At 42.0% G+C, this 21527-nt stretch overlaps 1 pseudogene; it reads right to left on the reverse strand.

Annotated features, from left to right (window-relative positions):
• Positions 1 to 11049: 11049 nt before the first annotated feature.
• On the reverse strand, positions 11050 to 13129 carry LOC112607692 (annotated as a pseudogene).
• Between the last annotated feature and the right edge of the window lie 8398 nt (positions 13130 to 21527).

Raw genomic sequence — 21527 nt, forward strand, 5'->3', positions numbered from 1 at the left:
AAGTTTATCCTGTTTCCTCTGACACCCCTTCTAATCTCTGGCACACAGTGGTAGGCATTCAGTAAGACTGGGCTCCTGGGTTCTTCCTCTTTCCCCTTGAGTAACTCAGGCTCTACCAAATTTCCTCTTCCACACACTCAATCAACCCTCGTCTCTTGCCTTCAGAACTTGTTTCTCTGTTTATCTCGTTGTCCACTGCTTCCATGGAGACAAGAAAAAAAAAGAATGAGACTCTATTTTTGAGCACTTACTATGTACTGGGAACCTTCTACCTATCATCTTATTTTAATCCTCACACATTCTCCTGTAAAGTATCATTATTTTCCCATGAAAGCTAAGGTACAGAGAAGGTCGGTGACTTTTCCTAGATCAAGTAGCCAGGAGAGAAGCAGGATGTGACATGGAAACCAAGTTTGGCTGAATCTAAGTGTAATAATTTCTGTCCCCTGAAGTTTCCATTTTCTAGACTATGCTTTGGGTCTTCAACTTCCATACCAACACCAGAGGATAAGTATTTGAGACCCCATATTGGTCATCCAACTATGAAAAAGTTCTCATTTTAAGCATATACAGTTTTAAAAAAGAATCAACTTCATGTATTTGGAAAACCATAAGCGCTGTCTTCCATCATTCAAAAATATCTGTAACAGACCAGCATTATTGACAGTTCTGAGCTAGACCGAAGGAACTCTTGTTTGTGACTTCAACAGAAATATTTTGTTATTACAGTGTTTGCAAGCATGTTTAAAGTATTGTTCAGTCAAATGATAGTCCCTATAGCTTGCAACTCAAAATATCATGGTGGTGAAATACTCATTAGTCACCTGCTACAAGTTCAGTGGAATGTGCTAGGACACGGAGTTTATAAAAGCAGATACTGTCTTGTTAAGCTGTCAGATCACGTAATGTACAGCCTCACGCAAGGACACTGTCATCAGGAAAAAGGCTTAGATTATGTGCTCCAAGCACACCGAGAAACTGGTTTCTGGAAACCCGACTTTTCAATGAACGCTTGTTAAAGCAAAGTTAATGTGTTTCCTACTGTTATAACAATGACATGTGAGTCACATATGTGGTTTCGAGATTCCTGAACTGGATCTGCCTGGCTGCTGATGTAATCAGAAATAACCTCTGGCTGTTTGAGACTAGAATATTCAGGAGGAAAAGTGCCCAGCTGATGCAACTGCTGATTTTTGTTAACACTATCACCGACATTCCCAGCACTCAGAACTCTTTAAGATATTATTCATTAATACTTGGTTTTCATTTGGAAAATTTATTTACTATCAGGGCAAAATATTTTTGGGATTTAGCCTGCAAATTTATCTTAATTCCCAATGTCTGAAGGTCCTTTGTTATTGGGGAAAAGAATGTGGGGTTAGGTGTCAGATTTGTATTTGAATTTCAGCTCTGTCACTGACCTGTGTGATTTCACAGAGGTTACTGAACCTCTCTGAGCCTTGAGTTTCTAATCTGGAAAAATAGGAAGTTATTCCTATCTCATAATGTTCTGAGAATAAAGTTAGACATAGAGCAGCATTTGAGAAAACAAGAGAGTACAACATAGACAACCAGGTATTTGGACCTAGGCTTGTCTCCAGGGATCCTGACTTGATGAATCCTCTGGGTTTTGAGCCCTGTGTGCCCAAGACAGAAACTTGCTCTAGTTCTGGGCCCTCCAGGCCGGGCTGTCCTCCCCAAGCCCTAAACAGGGGATTCATTCAAACTCCCTAGGTCTTCATAGAAAGCAAGAGAAAAATGATGGGAGGAGGTTGTTGAGCCATTTTCTTGCAAGAGCAGTCTTTCCTATGGGATGCCATTGGTCGGTTGTTAAGTTTACAAAGCAGCAGGAATATGGGACTGAGAATTTTGAGTTTCAAAATTTCTATGAGCAGCCTCTGATATCAGAATAAGAAGTGAAAATGTCAGCTGTGAAAGGAAGAAGATCATGAAAATGCTGCCATTTCAGAGGGGCAGAGATCAGGGCAGAAAAAGAAATCATAAGCTTCCTGAGACCTGTGGCTGATTCATTAAGCAGTAAAGAGGAGGATGCTTACAAGGTGTTTCAACCACCAGGGACCCAAAAGGTGAGAGTGTAAATTAGTTCAACCATTGTGGAAGACAGCGTGGCAATTCCTCAAGGATCTAGAACTAGAAATACCATTTGACCCAGCAATCCCATTACTGGGTATATACCCACAGGATTATAAATCATTCTACTATAAAGACACATGCACGTGTATGTTTATTGTGGCACTATTCACAATAGCAAAGGCTTGGAACCAACCCAAAAGCCCATCAATGGTAGACTGGATAAAGAAAATGTGGCACATATACACCATGGAAAACTGTGCAGTCACAAAAAAGGATGAGTTCATGTCCTTTACAGGGACACGGATGAAGGTGGAAACCATCATTCTCACTAAACTGACACAAGAACAGAAAAACAAACACTGCATATTCTCACTCACAAGTGGGAGTTGAACAATGAGAACACATGGACACAGGGAGGGGAACATCACACACTAGGGCCTGTCGGGGGGTGGGGGACTAGGGGAAGGATAGCATTAGGAGAAATACTTAATGTAGATGACGGGTTGATAGTTACTGATGGTTACAGCAAACCACCATGACACGTGCATACCTATGTAACAAAAACTGCACATTCTGCACATGTACCCCAGAACTTAAAGTATAATACAAAAAAAAAAAGAGAGAGAGAGAAAGAAAAGAAAAAAAGAAAAAAGAAAGGAGCACGAAGAATTTGCCTTGAGGACCACACCATAGTACCTGTGTCCTTAGTCACCTTCCAGTTAGAAAGCATTTCCATCTATACCATGCATTTTCAACCTCACCCCACACTATGAGTCAGGAATCCCCTTTTGAGAGATGAAAAACTAGAGGCACAGAAACCCTGGATGACCTAAAAATTATCTGTGAAATCACACTAGAGAAATAGCCACATGTTGCTGCCGTGTGGTGAGTGTCCCTTGGTTTAGACTTCTTTCTTAACTGCATCATGAAATTGAATTCTATCCCAAAGACCTGGGAAAGAGCAGAAGATGTTATCCAGTTTATAAAGTCTTTTCATGTTTTTGGTGGTTCCATTCCAAAAGAAGCAAGAGGAAAATAATGCAAAAATTGAAATGCTGACTTTAAAATTGAATAGTGAAACTCAATGTTGTGGGTTCACTATGTTCTTAAAAGTTCATTTTTTAAAAGAAGAAGAAAAATCTTTAAGGCATAGTAAGCATCTTTATCTTATCAAAATCTGATCTCCAAATGAGAAATTGCTTTCTCTTTCTAATAATAATAATAAGCACTTACTATATTCTGGACAGTATAAACACTTTGCAATCGTTATCCCCTCAACTCAGTGGAGTGGATATTATTACTATCCTTTTATTAGAGATGAAGAATAGGAGACTGAGAAAATTTAAGTGACTAGCCTGAGAACAATCTGCTTCTATGTGGCAGACCCAGGATCTGAACACACTCTGATGCCAAAGCAGGTTTCTCTTATTCCTAATTGCAACCCTTCAGAAAGTACTGGCAGAGCATACACATTTTTTCCATGGAATTATGAAAAAAAAAAAAAAAGCCTCATGAGGTAAGAAATACCACTTCAAATTTTCAGATAAGAAAGCTGACTTTACATGATTTCTCTGTGTCATACAAGTAGACAGGTGAAGATTCAGAATAGCTCTAAGGCTGAAACTGGAACCCAGGACCCTTGAGTCCAGAACAACCTAAGTCTGCTTCTTCTCTGTATCTGGCATTGTGATTCCTCATGAGAAAAAAATTGGGGGTTAGTGCAAAATTTATTTCTCCATAAGCAAGGAACTGTTAAGTTGTACAGATATTTAGATACAGCAACTGGGACCATCCCACTTACTGCCCAAATACCCATTCACTCAATTGCCAACTAACATTTATTGAGTACCAAGTATATACAAGGCATTGTCAAGCCTTGGAATACGGAATAAGCAAAGAGTAAAAGATGTGTCTGTAACCTCACGGTGCTTATTGGGTCCCCCGGTGCCTTCTTTACCAGGCACACTTTCCCAATATTAATGGAAAAAGAAATCTGTTGTTAAATCTCAATGATTTTCTTTGAACTTTTTTCCTGAAATCCCCATTGCCTTTGATATAATCTGGCTACTTCCTGGGTTCTACCAAGCTTTGACCCAATGAGGTTGACTTTGGTGACTCTTTAACCAATACCTTAGACCCCTCCCTCTCATTTACTAGCCTGGATTAACAAACAGCTTGTCCTGAGCAACTCTGGATGTAGCCAACACCATGTGGTGACCTCAGAGCACAAACATGTGCCTCGATGTTATCCTGAGGGCAGACATCTGCTCAGGGAGTCTTTTTGAACTTTTCTTGAGATGGCTTGATCTCTATTGGGAGATCACCTTCTGCGTTCTGTGGATGGACTACATATTCCAGTGTGTCTGCTGTCTGGAAGTTGTCAAAGATAGATTCCTTGGAGTGGTGATGAAAGTACCTCTTGTTTGTTTGGCTTCCCCGAATGCAGAGGACTGGAAAGAAGCAATCTTATAGGATGATTGGCCATTAGCAGTTTCCAGTTGACTTTGCCAGACCCAGAAGAGCTATGTATGACCTAACCTCTGCTTCAAGGAGACTACACACAAATATAAACAATCAGTTTCCAAGGCTAGTGTCCAACTCCTGGTGTCCTGGTCCCTCTGCATTGTAATGTATACCTCAGTATCTTGGTAACTGCTGAAGAGAGACTTTCAGTTGAGATGACCAGTATAGATTGCAATCTCAGTAGAAGGCAGGGTCCATGTGTGCACATCTTTTTACAGTTAACAAGATCCTGCTATTTCTAATACCTCACTTAATACTCATGATAATATCAAAAGGCAAATTTTGCTATTCTCAGGTCACAGATGAAGAAACTAATGTACAAAGCTAGTGGCAGAACTGGGACTAAACACTAGGTCTAACAACTACCAAATAATTCCCATCTTCCACTTTACCATAAAATGAAATGATTAATGTAATAGGAAGAACTTCCTTGAAATTTTATATACATATATATATATATGGCATCTAGCCCTGTGCATGGCATAAAGTAGTCCCTTAGTAAGGAATAGCTTTATATTTTTAATGTAAGGCAGCATAGTATAATATAATTGTTCAGCCATGAGAAAGGAGGTTAACTTGAGATAACATCCAGTTACTTGGACCAGTTGCTTAGTCTCATTTTCTTATCTAAAAATGAATAATGATTACAAACTTTCTAAGGTTAGCATGAGAGTTGTATAGATAGAAGATAGGAATTTGGTCCCCAACACTGAGGTACAACTTTTGTAAGACAGAGTGGGAGGGAACACTCACCTCCTTTCTAGGCTACATACAAAGACTGAGGACACTTCCATGGCACCTGATAAATGGAAGAATATATTCTATTTTAAAATTCATAGCTATTCACTGAGATGTAAAATGAAAATGTTTCCATTCACAAACAGAGAACTCTGCCATCACACTAAAGCATTTTTTGCAAATGTCCTAAGGCTTTGCCTCTCAGTGGTCAATTTCATGGCACCGTGGACTGCCCCATCACTCACGGCCTGGCATTCCTCAGGTGCTGCATGAGTTCCTGGCACTGGTGGGACCTGCCACAGCATGCTCCCCCACCCTAGGCTCTAAGATGATAACCTTCACTTACTTTGCAATCTCAGTAGAAGGCAGGGTTCGTGTGTGCACTGTAAGGCCAGTTCTGCCTCCTTCTCCACTTCATATGCCAGCCTCCCTCAGTATCTCAATACATTCTTCAAACAAAGGCCAGAGAGTAGGAGTAGATAAGAGCCTTTCTTTAGATGTCTTCTCTTTTCAGAGCTGCAACACAAAAGGCTCTAATAATGCCCTCAGGGAAAAAGAACATATATTCCATACACATTTTTTCCAACCTTCTATCATATGGAAAACACTAATTAATATTTCAATAAGTTGTCCCGCCAAAAAGGAGGAGGAGGTGGAGAAGAACTAATATATGTATAGTGTCAAGTATGGTATCATATGGCATACTGTAAATACTTAACTACCATATTATTGGTTGAACACTTAACTACTGTATTATTGGTTGTAAAACTACTGTATTATTGTAGTTTTCTTGGTTGTCTAACTACTGTATACAACTGCAGAACTACTGTATTGTTGTATAACTACTGTATCATTGTAATTTGTATAACTACTGTATTATTGTAGTTTTATTTTACTGAGACTGCCCTCAGTAAACTGAGGTTGTATAACTACTGTGTAACTACTGTATTACTGTCATTTTACTGAGACTGCCCTGTGATGCTTTAGTTCTTCCTTTCAATGCTTTGCCAACCTTAAAATGAGAAACTGTGATATAAGCACTTTGTCACATGAACAATTATCAGGTTCTCCAAAATAAGTAAAAATTAGATCCTGAAGCCTCATCTCGGCCTTTCCTTGTTTACCTACTTTTTAAATGTAGTTTGGCTTGGTTCAAGAAAGGGAATTTGTCATATATTGATATGGGGCAATATCATTTGTGCAAGTATCATAAATGTAATGGTAGCAGTTCCAAAACAGAAGTATCTTAAAAGAATAATGCACTTTTACTAAGCAGGATTCATTCCAGAAATGCAAGGATGGTTCAATACTAAAAATGTTGATAACTGCATTATATCATTTCATTAAGTGATTAACAGTGCAAAAAACAGATAACAAGAAATTTACCATACTGTCTGGATTCAACTAGAAATAGTACAGAAGGAATAGAATGATAGTTTTGACATGGTAAAGAATATCTGAAGTCAATTTTGGACAAACACCAGGGGCATTACCACTAAATTTCAGAACAAGATACAGATGTCTACTATCACCTATTATTATTTAACATTATTTAGGATGTTTAAGTCAGTAAAATAAAGTAAAAAGCAATTTATTCAAAAAGGGAGATTTAAAAATTAATCATTGTTCCATTTTTTAACCTTGAAAAAAAAAAAAAACTAAAATCTTCTTAGAGTTTAGAATGGCTAATGGTTACAAATAAATACACACAAATCAACATATTCTCTATAAAACTGCAGTACGTAATTGAAATGTTAATAGAAAAAGAGTAAATTTATTGTATAAATCAAATGATATAAACCATCTAAAAATAAATATACCAAAAATAACTTAAAATTTTTACAGACCTATATGTAAAAGCTATAACTATATACTCTTAGAAGAGAAGATAGGAGTAAATTTTTTTTTAATTTTTTTTAAATTTTTTTTATTATTATACTTTAAGTTCTAGGGTACATGTACATAATGTGCAGATTTGTTACATATGTATACTTGTGCCATGTTGGTGTGCTGCACCCATCAACTCGTCAGCACTCATCAACTCGTCCTTTACATCAGGTATAACTCCCAATGCAATCCCCCCCTCCACCCATAATAGGCCCCGGTGTGTGATGTTCGCCTTCCCGAGTCCAAGTGATCTCATTGTTCACTTCCCACCTATGAATGAGAACATGTGGTGTTTGGTTTTCTGTTCTTGAGATAGTTTGCTGAGAATGATGGTTTCCAGCTGCATCCATGTCCCTACAAACGACACAAACTCATCCTTTTTTATGGCTGCATAGTATTCCATGGTGTATATGTGCCACATTTTCTTAATCCAGTCTGTCACTGATGGACATTTGGGTTGATTCCAAGTCTTTGCTATTGTGAATAGTGCCGCAATGAACATATGTGTGCATGTGTCTTTATAGCAGCATGATTTATAACCCTTTGGGTATATACCCAGTAATGGGATGGCTGGGTCATATGGTACTTCTAGTTCTAGATCCTTGAGGAATTGCCATACTGTTTTCCATAATGGTTGAACTAGTTTACAACCCCCCCAACAGTGTAAAAGTGTTCCTATTTCTCCACATCCTCTCCAGCACCTGTTGTTTCCTGACTTTTTAATGATTGCCATTCTAACTGGTGTGAGATGGTATCTCATTGTGGTTTTGATTTGCATTTCTCTGATGGCCAGTGATGACGAGCATTTTTTCATGTGTCTATTGGCTGTATGCATGTCTTCTTTTGAGAAATGTCTGTTCATATCCCTTGCCCACTTTTCGATGGGGTTGTTTGTTTTTTTCTTGTAAATTTGTTTGAGTTCCTTGTAGGTTCTGGATATTAGCCCTTTGTCAGATGAGTAGATTGCAAAAATGTTCTCCCATTCTGTAGGTTGCCTGTTCACTCTGATGGTAGTTTCTTTTGCTGTGCAGAAGCTCTTTAGTTTAATTAGATCCTATTTGTCAATTTTGGCTTTTGTTGCCGTTGCTTTTGGTGTTTTAGACATGAAGTCCTTGCCCAGGCCTATGTCCTGAATGGTTTTACCTAGGTTTTCTTCTAGGGTTTTTATGGTATTAGATCTAACATTTAAGTCTCTAATCCATCTTGAATTAATTTTCGTATAAGGAGTATGATCTTTGGTTAAGCAAAGCTCTCTTATCTGGGACAGCAGAAAAAAAACAATGTTTTGTTTTTTGAAACACTGAAAAAAAAAATTGATAAATTGAATGCCAGACCACAGAACTGGATAAAATGTGGTGGCAAGAGATAACCCTTCTACATGTGAGGGCAAAGTTGGGACATTAGTAGATCCAGAATTCGAGAAGATCACTCTGGCTTCCACGTTGGAAGTTGTATTAGAGCTGGGAGCTTTTAACAGGGGGAAAAGCTGGGAGTATGGGATTAGTTTATGGCTGATGACAGGTAGAGCCAAACAAGAACAGAGATGGGGTCGGTGGAGTTTCATGCTTTAGAGAAATAAAGGAGAATACACCTGTCAATAGAGCCATGGTTTGGACAACTAGGCCATTATGGGAACATGTCAAAAATGGAGTGGTAGACTGCAATGGAAATTTGATTAGAGTATTCCCAACACTCTCTTTAAGTAGAAGGTTCAACCTGAAGTCCTGCTTCTCTGATCTTTGCCACAATAATTAGACAAGATTTACATTAAAAGTTTCTTTATAAACCAGAAGGGCTCCTGGACAGTGTGATTCCATAGAACAATGCCCTTTGGACATACAAGGCCCAGCTCTGACACTCACAAATATTATGGGTGTGTGCGAGTTACTTAACACACCTGAGCACTAGTTTCCATTTCACTAAAACAGAGATAGTAATCTCTCCCATGTAGGACTACAGTGTACATGGGAAAGGCCTGGCTCAAGTCATGCAGCCAGTAAATACAGATTCTCTTCTCTTCCTCTCTTCAGTGATGCATCCCAGCCTTCAACCCACTAATGGTTCTCCCTGTGAGTCTCTGCACGTGCTCTCTACAGTTGAAATTTGCTGCTTTGTGCTTATTTTTCTTAGGGAATTGATAAAGAAACTATCATGGCCTTTTCCCAATCTATTGCTTTATAAATCCATAACCTTCATCTGTGCCTCTTCTCTGATATTTTGCCTTATTTAACTATATATTTAGCAAACCTAATCCTGCTTCCCAAGTGATACTTGCATGAGCTCAGAGGCATTGCTAAAATAAGACCACCCTGCTACCAGCAGTAGGTGACACTACTGACTAGTTTCCTCTCCGCTCAAAGTGGCTTCAATGAGGGATCACATGCTCAGTGCTCAGGACTCAGCTCCACTTTCAAAGTCTGCCTGTCCATCACTGTCTGTTCCCCAATAATGAGCAGCAGATGACCAAGGGTGGCTTCCTACCTGATGCCAGCTGGTGTTGTGAATGGACCTCTTAGTTTGAGAAGGAACTAGGTTGGACACAGAATGATTTTTGGCAGACAACAAGGAGGATGAGTCAAGGCAGAAAGCAGAACTGAGCCATGGTGAACTTTAGTCACCAGAATGGCATTTGCCATCCAACAAACATTTATCAAGCTGTGCTGTGGACTGATAATTTCTCACATGTCATGTCACCAACTCCTCAGTTACCCCATGAACAGGCATTAGCTCCTTGTTTTACAGATGAGGAAGCAGACACAGACATGTTAGGTGACCTTCTGTTAGGCCTCAGTTCATAATTGTTAAATTATCCTTCCGATAAGGAGTTGTTTCTTCCAAGTCCCAGATACTCTGCATCAACATGAAGTGTGTTCGCCCTGGAATTGTGTTCATGAATCCTGTCTACAATTACCTGAGAAGGTCTCAGGTTGAAGAAGGTAAGATTTCAAATCCTAGAGTTACACTTTTCTTAGGTCAATGTGTCCACCTTCCCCCACCCCAAAACACACATTCCCCAGCTCTACATGTTTATTCTTAACTTCTGCAGTGATTTACTGAACACCTCCCATGTGCCTGGCATCATGCTCAGTTCCAGTAATACAGAGAAGACCAAAGACTGGGACAGGGTCTTTACCAACACAATAGCTTCGAGTCAAGCAGAGAATATATTTAACTACTGTCTGTACAAAAAGTGAGAATGAAGCTGTCAGCTCCTGCTTTCCCCAGGCCCAATCTCCAGCAATCCACAAGGCCTTCAGCTTAAAAGTCCAGCCCTACCCTGCGCTGTCCGAATCAATGCAGCAGTGTGGTATATATAATTTAGAAGCATAGTCCAATGCCAACTCCTGTCTGAGAGCAGTCATGTGCTGGTCACTGCTGCTGTGTCTGTTGTCTGGTGAGTCAGCTCTGTGCCCCTGGGCTGCTACAGAACACCCCCATCTAGGACAAGATGTACTCATTGATACCCCAGCCTCCCCCTCACTCCTGACACAAGTCTCATTTCCTGCTTTGACAAGTGCCTGGTCTGACATCTGAGGTCTCTTGGCTGGGGTCCTGAGGACCTATCTCTTTCAAATCACCTTCTTCCAGAGGGCCTATTCTTAGCCCTATGCCCTTCTGTTAATAAATGAAGCTGTTTTCTAAACCAAACAAGACCAGAATCAACCATGCAGATTGAAGGAATGAAGATACGTGGCCTATGGCTCTCCTCTTCAGAGCAGCTTCCTGTAGGTCTTCTTTTTTTTTTTTTTTTTTTTTTGCGGGGCAGTGGGGGTGGTGACAATTGTATAACTGTATTTGACGTATTTGACAATCAGTGGTTAGTTCCCATCCACACTGACTGTCTGTAGATTTTTGAAAGTGGTAGCTGGTACATAGGCAACCAAAGTATACAACTTACTTGGTGAATCTTCATCCTCATTACGTTTTCTGGACAACTGCACATAGATACCACATGGGACATTCCTTATCCCTTTGGCTCGGACAAGTTTGTTGCACCTAGTATCAATGCGCACATCTGGAGTTCCCGTCTCCTTCATGGCAAATTTCCGGATCTCTTTGAATGTCTGGCGGGGATGCTTCTTGAAGCCCACTCCGTGGATGCGCTTGTGAAATGATGACGGTATATTCTTGGGTCACTGCTTCGTTGATGGCAGAATGGCCATTTTTCTTCTCACCACCCTTCTTTGCAGGAGCCACTCTGCCAAGCCCCAGTTGGAAAGTGAGATCTTTGTAAGTACATAATGTAATATTGTGCACTTCTATAGGGCAGATTCTCAAGCCAGGGCACGTACTAGGCTGATGCTCGTTACTCTATGTCTAGATGCTAGCTAGAGAGTGAACATTTGCTCCAACCAGTTGTCACTCGGAAGACCATGAGAAGATCACTCTACTGCTCTGTGGAGCAGTTCACCCTGAATGAAAGAGGAGAAAATTGGGGCTGAAGGGCAGTAATAACTGAAAAATGGCATTGGACACTCTAAAGACTGTACACAGGCAATGCTTGAGTCTAGTTACAATTTTTGTTTTTCTGTAAAGGAACAGAGTGATCCAGAAACTCCTCAGGAAAGCACTAACTGGAGGAACCTTGGGAGCCACAGTCATACATTGTCTAATCTGCATAATTCTTACACAATCACTCTGGGAGGTGCTCCCTTTTATGGCTCCATTTAGAGCTGAGAAAACTGAGACTCAGGAAATTTGAGTGAAGTTAAGAAGATAAGATCAATTTGAGCATTTTGGAATTTCCAGGTGACTCACTGCATGGAATACACACTGCCCCATGGCTTGAATCTGCCACTATTGATACTAAATATGAACTGCATGCTTTGTCTATGCCAAGCTCCATTCAGAAACTACAACCTGGTTTCTTCCATAAAGATACATGAGGTTACTTTGCAAGTTTCTCCTCAGCCCTGCCACCTGAACAGCAACGCCTACAGCAGCCAATACAGGTTATATGAGCACACGTGCTACCTCTTCAAGGTCCATCTTATAAACCCATGGGAATAATGCTCTGTATCTGTCTGGAACCTCATAGTTATATCTGTACCACAATAACTCTGCAAGTTCATTAAGGGCAGGTATCACTACCTTCATTCATTGATTCACTGGTTTATGTATACATCGATTGTGGCATTAATTCAACAAATATTTACTGAGTACTTACCTGTACCAGGCTGTGTGCTAATTCATAGAGGAAAATGATGTCAATAAGGTTTGTCTGACTCTCAAGCAGCAGTCTTGGGGTGGGTACAGTTTCCCAAACAGACAATGACTTCGAAGGTTTAAGTGCTTTAACTGTAGAGCTATAACCAAGAGGACAAGGAACTCTGTCCAGTGCTTTCAGAATGGTTTCAAAGAGAAGGCAGAATTACAGAGGTTGGGGTGCACGTGGAATACCTTGATGCCAAGTTAAGGGTCTGGACTTTATCCTGAGGGCCATGAGATGTAGGCTCAGAGCAGTTAGAGACATTGTCTGGGCTGCAAGAAGTGTATTGACCATTCTTCTTTTCTATAAAGGCACAGAGTAATCCAGGAACTCCTCAGGAAAGTACTGGCTGGAGGAACTTTGGGAGCAACAGCATGGTTTGATAGAAAGAGATCAGAGGAGAAAGAGAGGAAAATAGCACCGAATGGGTAGCTGCTATGTGCTAGAAGCTTAGATATGTTATATATATATATGTTGGGGGCACCAAGGACATGATTTCAACCCAACATTAGAAATAGAGAAAGATCTAGAAAGCCTGGTTTCAGATCCAGGTCTCACCTCTTCTTCCTGATCATGAGACCTTGGAAAGATCACACTACTGCTCGGTGGACCAGTTTCACCCTGGATGGAAGAGGAGATAACTGGGGCTGGAGGGAGGCAGTAACTGGAAAATGGCATCGCATGTTTTAAAGGCTGTACACAGACTATGCTTTGTGTTTGCTTGCTTGTTTGAATAGGGAATGATGACCAAAACCTCGTGGTATCTCTAGGCCCATTCTAAGATAAGAAAGCAGGCAGTGAACAGAAAGGAGCTACAGGAGACATGCAAGGGAAGGGAAGAGGAATAAGAACCAGGCCTGGGTTACAGTCAGCATTCACATCCCAACTCACGGCATGAACACAGGTGCATCACTTCATTGTTCCCAGCATTTCTTTCCACACAAAGAGAGGGTCTTTCCAGCATCAGGACTCTATGTGCCTACAAGCCAGTAGAGAAGAAAGTAGTTGCTCTGTAGATGTAAGAGCAATGGAGGCAAAAAAAAAAAAAAAAAAAAAAAAGGCAAGTCAAGCATACACCACCCACCCTGTCCTAACCCCACTTGCATGATTTTGGAAATTCTTTCTGTTTCATGCAGACAGGGAGTCACTTAGTGGAGGCTTACAGGAAAGCTGAGGGTTCATTTTCTCTCCACCTGAAAAGGGGAAAAAAATCTGTTCCATGAAAACAAATGGATAAATAAACCTCCTCCAACTTCTGAGTCTCTTGTTTGGGTGAGCAGTACCGCCCTTTGTCTAGTGCCCCAGCTGAACACCCAAAAACCATTCCAGTCACTGTCTCTCGTCTCCCACATCCAAGCGGTCACCAAGCCCCAAGGATTCTAGCTCTCTAATCGTTCTAAAAATGGTACCTCCCCTTCCTTCTCACTCCAAGTGATTTGCCTCCCTCCCTCACTACTTATTACCTGGTCTATGGCACCAATTGTTGCCTAAATGGACTTTCTGTCCCTATTCACCTCTCCCCAGTCTCAAACTGTCATGAGATCTTACATTCACACCCGTGCCCTGCCTCACATCTTTTCAACCCACCTTCTACCCTAGCCATTGCCAGTGGGATCTAGGCAATGCCCCCAGCTGCACCTCCACCTTGCTGACTTACCATCCTGGGGCTTCTGGAACATCAAGAAGAAGGGCAACCATGGGACCCTGCTCAACATCTACGCTCAGGAAAACTTGAAAATGCAAGGGAGTTAACCACCTATGGGGCAATCCTTAACCAATGGGGGCAGAAAGCAGGTGGATTTTGTGACCCCATTTCTCACCGTCAGGCAGACAATTTTGAAGGACTTTCTCTATGGTCCTCAGAAGGTCCCTGCAGAATCCAGCCTCCATTGTCCATGGTGATGATTAGCTGGACATGGCACCACTGGTATTGGCTGTCTTCCTTTCCTCATGTCCCACCCCCTTGTTACTGTTCCCTCAGGTTGTATCCAAAAAGCAACTACCTGCCCACGAATGCTTATCTCAGGCTCTGCTTTCTGGGGAAATTCCCAGCTATGATAGTTTCGTAGGTAACTTTCAAACAGCAGTTCCACCTCTATTTATTCTTTATATTGGGCTTCTGTTTAAGATTGCTTTCAAACGAAAAGTTCAATTGCCAAAAGGAAATGAAGAGAGCTGAAGACAGGGAGGAAGAAAGGAAAAGAAAAGAAGAAAGGAAGGAAAGAAGAGAAGAGGAGAGGATTTAAAACCATTGGTCTACAAAACAAAACCTATACATTGACATCCAAGATTCTTGAAGTCCTTGAAGTGACTCTTCATCTTTCCAAGCACCTGCAGATGCTCGAGAAGGAGCTCAGCCTTCATATTAACCCATATCAAAGCTGCTATTGTTTTCCCAGAATGTAGTAGCATCTCATTCCTCCCTGCCAGTTCTCTTTCTGCATTGATCCCTCTGCATACTTGACTCTTATTCATCTTTTATGTTTTAAACCAAATGTCACCTTTTCCATCCTCACCATACATCCACTGCCCCCCACTTTAGTGACTCAGGACAACACTTATCACCACTATCATCATAATAAGTAGCATTTACTGAGCTCTTAAAATGGGCTAGGAGCTCTGCCAATTGCTTTACTACTAACTACTAACTGCTTTACTACAGGACTGTTGCACAAAAGCCTTGGAAGATAGCGTACAATTATGATACCAATTGTATAAGTCCAGATGGGGAAACTGAGGCTTTGAGAGGCTCAGGAGCTTGGGATGCTGCAGAGTGTTCCTGCAGGCTTTGCACAATTGTGTGATTATACATGTATCCTCTTTCTCATCAGACCTATGGGCACTGCGGGGGCAGAAATTGAGTCCTATACATCTCTGTGATCTCCTCAAAGCATAGCCTAGCATAGATTCCAGCACATAGTGGGTAGAAAAAAATATTGGTTTATATGATAACGATATACATCAGCCTAGAGGATGAAGGGCCCAGTCTCAATTAGATTACCCTCCTGCCCCTGCCAAAACTTCCCTCCTTTTCGCACCACAGCATCCCACTCCCAAAACTGAGCTTAGAGCCTTCTTGCTGCTTCAAAAGCTCCTGTGCTTCCCTTTTTATAAGAGTAATTGTTAGCTATTCTTGAAGACTTGTTACAACTAATTTAATCCTCAAGCCCGCAAGCTTTTGCTGTCACAGCTTGATCATATTGCATTCTATCATAGTCTCTTGCTTTTTCAGAGTGCCCTGGTGGGTCTCCAGGGCTGGGTCCTAGAAGGCTGGGCCTCTGCCTCCCCGACCTCCTGCCCAGGGCTGGACACTGAGGAGAAGCATCGTAACAGTGCAACAGGCAGTTGGCCTGGCCTTTAAGTGTGGTGGCCTGGTGTTTTCCCCAGCTGGGCCTCAGCCCTGTGGTCAGCCTCAAGGCTGACCTTCACATGTCAGACCTACTTTTGAATCTGGCTTCTCCCAGGAGCCCAGGTTTATAAACAAAAAACAAACAGAACAAATAAAAACATTATCTCATTGGTGCTTGAGTCAGCTGCTCCAGATGTCTTGGGAGGTGAAGAGGGGAAGGGTGTTTGCTGCAGAGCCAGACAGAACTCAGCCCAGCCTGCAGTGGGGCTGCCGCGGGGTGCATGGGGAGTGAGGGTGACTCCTTGGATTTAGTGTCTGCAGCCAATGGGGCCACTTTCACTGGCATCTCTACCCCAACCTGCCCCTACCAGCCAGCCATGATAGATGTTCACAGCCTCCTGGGCACCAGGCTGGCAGCTCTGTAGCTTAAAAGCAGGCACAGGATAGCTGTTCTCATAAACAGAGCTGTTAAATTAGCTACTTTCTATCCATTATCTCATTTAATTTCCACAAATGACCTAAAAGGTCAGGTTTACAAGGCCCATTTCACAGATGAGAAAGTGAAGTCTGGAAAGCTAAGGGATGTGTCCACAGTCACAAGCAAACAAGTTAAATAACCTGACTTGATGCAAGGTCATCTGCCCCTACTTCTGAGCCTGTCTGAATCTACTCCTACTGAGATGTGACAGCCCCAGAGCAGAGAGCCAACTTCTCAGTCCTCCATTCTCTGCTGGGGGCATTTTGAAGAGTGGAATGGGAGAATATTAAGAAAAAAATATCAGTGTCTGTTTCCCAAACCCCTATTCCCTCTATTGTTGAGCTACAGCAGAAATTGCTCTGACCTGGGAGTCAGAGAGCCTGGACTTGAGACCTAGACTTCCTTGCTCCAAAAGTTCTCCATGCACTCAGCAAAGTCACCTCCCTTCTCTGGGATGCAGTTCCTCTGATTATGAGTGAATGTGTTTGAGATGAGCCCTGACCCCAAGCAGCCCATACAGCTGTGGCTTCCTGTCCCATATTAGGTGTTACACATTTTAGAGCAATCTTCAACCCTTTTACCTCTTCCGAACATTCCACAGACATGAAACTTTCATCAACACGACAGGTTCACGCAACACCTCCCAGAGCAAAACTCAGAGCAAGGAGACGTTTGGCAAGGCAACCTCCTAGCTCCTCTCAACCACATGAATTTTCCTCCTCCTGAGGATGTTACAAAGACGCAAGAAACTCCAAGGAGAACCGTACTCCCTTCTACTATTTTTCTCATGTGTTTCAGGATTTGGCTCTCCCCGGCTTTTCATTCTCCAGACGTGATTCAGAGAAGGAGTTTCATTATGTCTTGACATTTTCCACCCAGTCTGAAAGTCCTGCATGTGGGCCTATCCTGAGGCTCTCTTGCTGTTTATTTAGTCACTAATTAGTGCTGATAGAAGTACAAGTGTAGCCTCAAGGTTGCTGCCAAGACCAGCAGCAACCAATTATCTCCTGGAGGTAGGAGAGGTTGGGCGGGGATGAAACAGACTCCAAACTCTGGTGAAGCCCAACAGAGCAAGACCATATTGTGGGTGGGAAAGAGGAGGGAGGGGGGCAGAGGGTAGAAGGTGGAGGAATGTGTGGTGGGGGTCAGGGCACTTTTCATGGGAAAAGTCTAGCTGGACTTACAAGAGAAGTTAGACTTAAAGTCATGAAAGTGATAACTTCTCCTCCCCTCCCTTCTGTTGGCTGACATCGTATGTCCTGACTTTAACCCCAGATGAAAACACATTTGAGAAAGTTGGGGGCTGTCACTGTGGGTCAGTCCAGGTGAATTCAATAACTCAATTCAATAATTTTCAAAGGTGCTAAATGAGGACCTTTTCTGGCCAAGACAGCATTGAGGATATAGAAATAAATGACAGATGGCTTCTGATCTTAAGGAACTGACCCGATATAGGAGGATGGTGAAACAGGTAGAGGAAACTTTGTAAACAGAGGAGTGACACTGAAGGAAGGATATCTTAGTTCTGTCTGGGGGTGCTGGGGGAAGGCTTCCTGACGGAGGAGGCATTTGAGCTGGTACTTGAAAGGTGAGCAGGGACTAATGGAGAAGGGAAAGCCCTGAAAAGCTTTCTAGACTTTGCACTGCACCACCCTGAGAGGGAGCACATCATTCCATTTTGTGCCTCAGATTCCACTTTTGTCTTGTCCTACTCCCAGGGCTGCACAAAACCATGGAAAGACAAAGTATCTCAGCTGGATCAAGAAACTGAAAGCTGATGCAGGTGAAAGCAGCATGATCAGAAAACTCTAGACTGGATGAGAAGTAATGCCCAGGTTAGGAAAGATCTTATTGTCAGGCTAAGGACCCGGGACTCCAGACCTGCACTGGTCAATATGGTATCTGCTACCCACATGAGGCTATTTAAATTAACTAGAATTAAATAAAATTTAAAATTCATTGAAGGTTTGCAACCTGAAAAGTAACCTGGCTGCAGGGCCAACAGACTACCAGTGATTTGCAAGCCTGTTCTGGTACTCCAGGTGAACCTTCAAGACAATGGAGAAGAGAAGAGGCTGGAGTATGAATGCCGTCCTTTTTGTACTTCAGGTGACTTTCATGAGGATGGAGAAAGAGGTAGGGGATGAGGGCGTTCCTTTTAGTGCTCCAGGTGACCTTGATAAAGATGAAGAAGAGAAGGAAATAGGAGATTAGTGCTGCCTTTCTGATGTTCCAGGTGAGTTTTGATGAGGATGGAGAAGGGGATGGGGGATGAGTATTATCCTTCTATTACTCTAGTTGCGCTTTGATGAAGATGAAGAAAAGGAGGAGATGGGGGATGAGTGCTGCCCTTCTGGTACTCCAGGAGACTTTGATAAGGTTGGAGAAGAGAAGGGAATAGGAGATTAGTGCTGTCGTTCTGATACTCCAGGTGAGTTTTGATGAGGATGGAGAAGGGGATTGGTGGCGAGTGCGGCCCTTCTGGTACTCCGGGTGACTTTTGATGAAATTCAAGAAGAGAAGGAGTTGTGCATAAGTTACTTTTTCAAACCCAGGGCCAACTTTTCCCCAGGGCTGTTGCCTTCTGTAGCTGATGGGCTTGAGTGCTTCTCCTGCAGTTCTTAGGACCCAGTGTTTTCCGCTTGTCTACTCAGAATCCCAAGCCCCAGTCAGGTCAGAAGGGACTCAGGCCCAGTCTGCCTGGGTTTAAATCCCATGGTAGTACTTGCTAGATGGATACATTTCTGAAAGTTTAAAACTTTTCTATTCTTCTATATCTTCGTGTGTAGTATCAGGCCAATAATAGCACTATATTTTGTGGTTACTAAGGGTCAAATGTGATAACATTTTTAATGCCCTTAAAACAGGACCTAGCACATCATAAGCCTCAGTAAGTAAAAGCTTGTGTCGTGACCAAGAAGCAGCACTGTCTTGGGTTTAGAACATAGATTCTGCATCATTCTTCAACTTAAAACTCATTTGAGTCACTTCTTAGCTAGTGGCCTTGCAAAATTTATTTCAATTTCTCTGTGCCTCCATTCCCTCATCTCTGAAATGGGGGTAACTTGTCTATGTAATAGTACTTGTCTCATGAACTTATTATAAGGGTTCAATGAAATCATGTATGTCATAGACTTAGGAAACCACCTGGCATGTATGAAGAGCCCATAATGGTAAAATCTTGTAGTTGCTGTTATTATCATTACTATTGTTACTATACTTAAGGAACCAGGGTGATGTTCTGATTCTCTTGTAGCTACTGGAAAAGTCCATCACCCCGCCCCCTAAATATTGACTCCCTCAAAGAGTGGGGGTAGTAAAGACACTGATGTGGAGACTTGATTCTATTAGGTTGGTGCAAAAGTAATTGCGGTTTTGCCAACTATCTCTTCTCCATAAATTTTCCAATGGAAGCATTTCCTTTTCCTCTGAATGCTTCTAGGAGGCTCCCTGTATTAGTCTGTTTTGCATTGGTATAAAGGAATACCTGAGGTTGGGCAATTTGTAAAGAAAAGAGGTTTATATAACTTGCAATTCTGCAGGCTGTACAAGAAGCATGGCACCAGTGTTTACCCATGACAGAAGGTGAAAGGGGAGCAGGCATGTCACATGGCCAGAGTGGGAGCAAGAGAGATGCCAAGCTCTTTTAAACAATTAGCTCTCACATGAACTAAAAGAATGAGAACTCACTTATTACCATGGGGAGGGCACCAACCCATTCATAAGGTATCCACTTTCATAACCCAAACACCTCCTACCAGGCCCCACCTCCAACATTTGGGATTGCATTTCAACATGAGATTTTGGGGAAATAAACATACAAACTTTGTCACTCCCCGAACTCATATACCAAGTTGCTCAGAGCAACACACTAGAAGTATCTACTGATAAGTAAGGGGGTTTTGGGGATTTCAAAATCTCTTCTCAATGACATCTACCTTCTAAGACTCTTGACTCACTATACCCAAGGGGAAAATATAAAAAGCTGGATAGTGATGTATTCCTCCTATGAACTATTTCTCAAAAATTTTAAAGTTATCTCCCAGGGAAAAGAGGCCTTGGCTAACCGGGAAAATAAGGTTCTGTGCAAGAAAATGCGAAAGAAAAATGTGATCTAATACATTTCAGAAACATGCTGGCCTTGTGAACTATGTGTCTGTGGAGTTTATACTGCAAAGTGCAGGGTCACAGTATGGAACTAGGATGAGTGAACATGGGCCTTTTCCTCTGTTCCTCATAGGTTTTCTATGGATATCCCTTTACACAGGACTTCTCAATGATCCCCAGAATTTTCCCCAGACCTTTCCAAAAAGGACTCAGATAGACATCGAGTACATATTGAAACCCCTTGGCAGATGGCCCATATGTCTGAGAAACTGTTGAGTGATGGAAGTGACACCCATGTTTTTTAAAGCCACTTAATTCCTGTCACTAATCCCCCTACATTCTTCCCCGCATGGTCATGCATATAAATCTAATATGATTATGCCATTCACCACTCCGCTTCTCTGCCTTGCATTAACAACTGACTCCAACACGCTTACTTGTTGCTTTGCAACAAGAAGAGTCTGGGGGAAGCCTGGGATTAATTTGAGTCATGAAGTTATTAATTTGAGTATGAATTGAAAAACTGGATATTAGAGTATTTGTGATAGGAATCTGGGTTGGCAGTTGGCTTCTGCCTGCTAAGCATAAGGTCAGACCTCTGGCACTTTGTATGGATGGACTACCTTGTTTTCTCCTGCCCACAGCTCAGTGAGACGAGCATTACTGTCCTTGATGGATAGAAAAGAACACCAAAGCTTGCAGATCTCATGGTTATGCAGCTTATCAGAGATGGAACATTAATTTGAGTTTGTATCTCCATTTCCCCAAGGCTCTTTTTTTGTCGAATTTTTCTTGGCACATTCTGGATGCTGTCATTTTAGCAAGCTGAGAGGCCTTGAGGTGTACTAGGGCAATTGACATCTCTGACTTCATTCAGAATCCATATCCACTCCAAAAATTTAGGCTGAATATGTATTTTTTTTTTTTGAGACAGAGTCTCATTCTGTCACCCAGGCTGGAGTGCAGTGGTGCGATCTTCGCTCACAGCAACCTCTGCCTCCAGGGTTGAAGTGATTCTCCTGCCTCAGCCTCCTGAGTAGCTGGGACTACAGGTGTGTGCCACCACGCCCAGGTAATTTTGTATTTTTAGAAGAGACAGGGTTTTGCCGTTTTGGCCAGTCAGGTCTCAAACTCCTGACCTC

This window comes from Theropithecus gelada, chromosome 15, assembly GCF_003255815.1.
Source record: "Theropithecus gelada isolate Dixy chromosome 15, Tgel_1.0, whole genome shotgun sequence".
In the NCBI taxonomy this organism is placed as follows: Eukaryota; Metazoa; Chordata; class Mammalia; order Primates; family Cercopithecidae; genus Theropithecus; species Theropithecus gelada.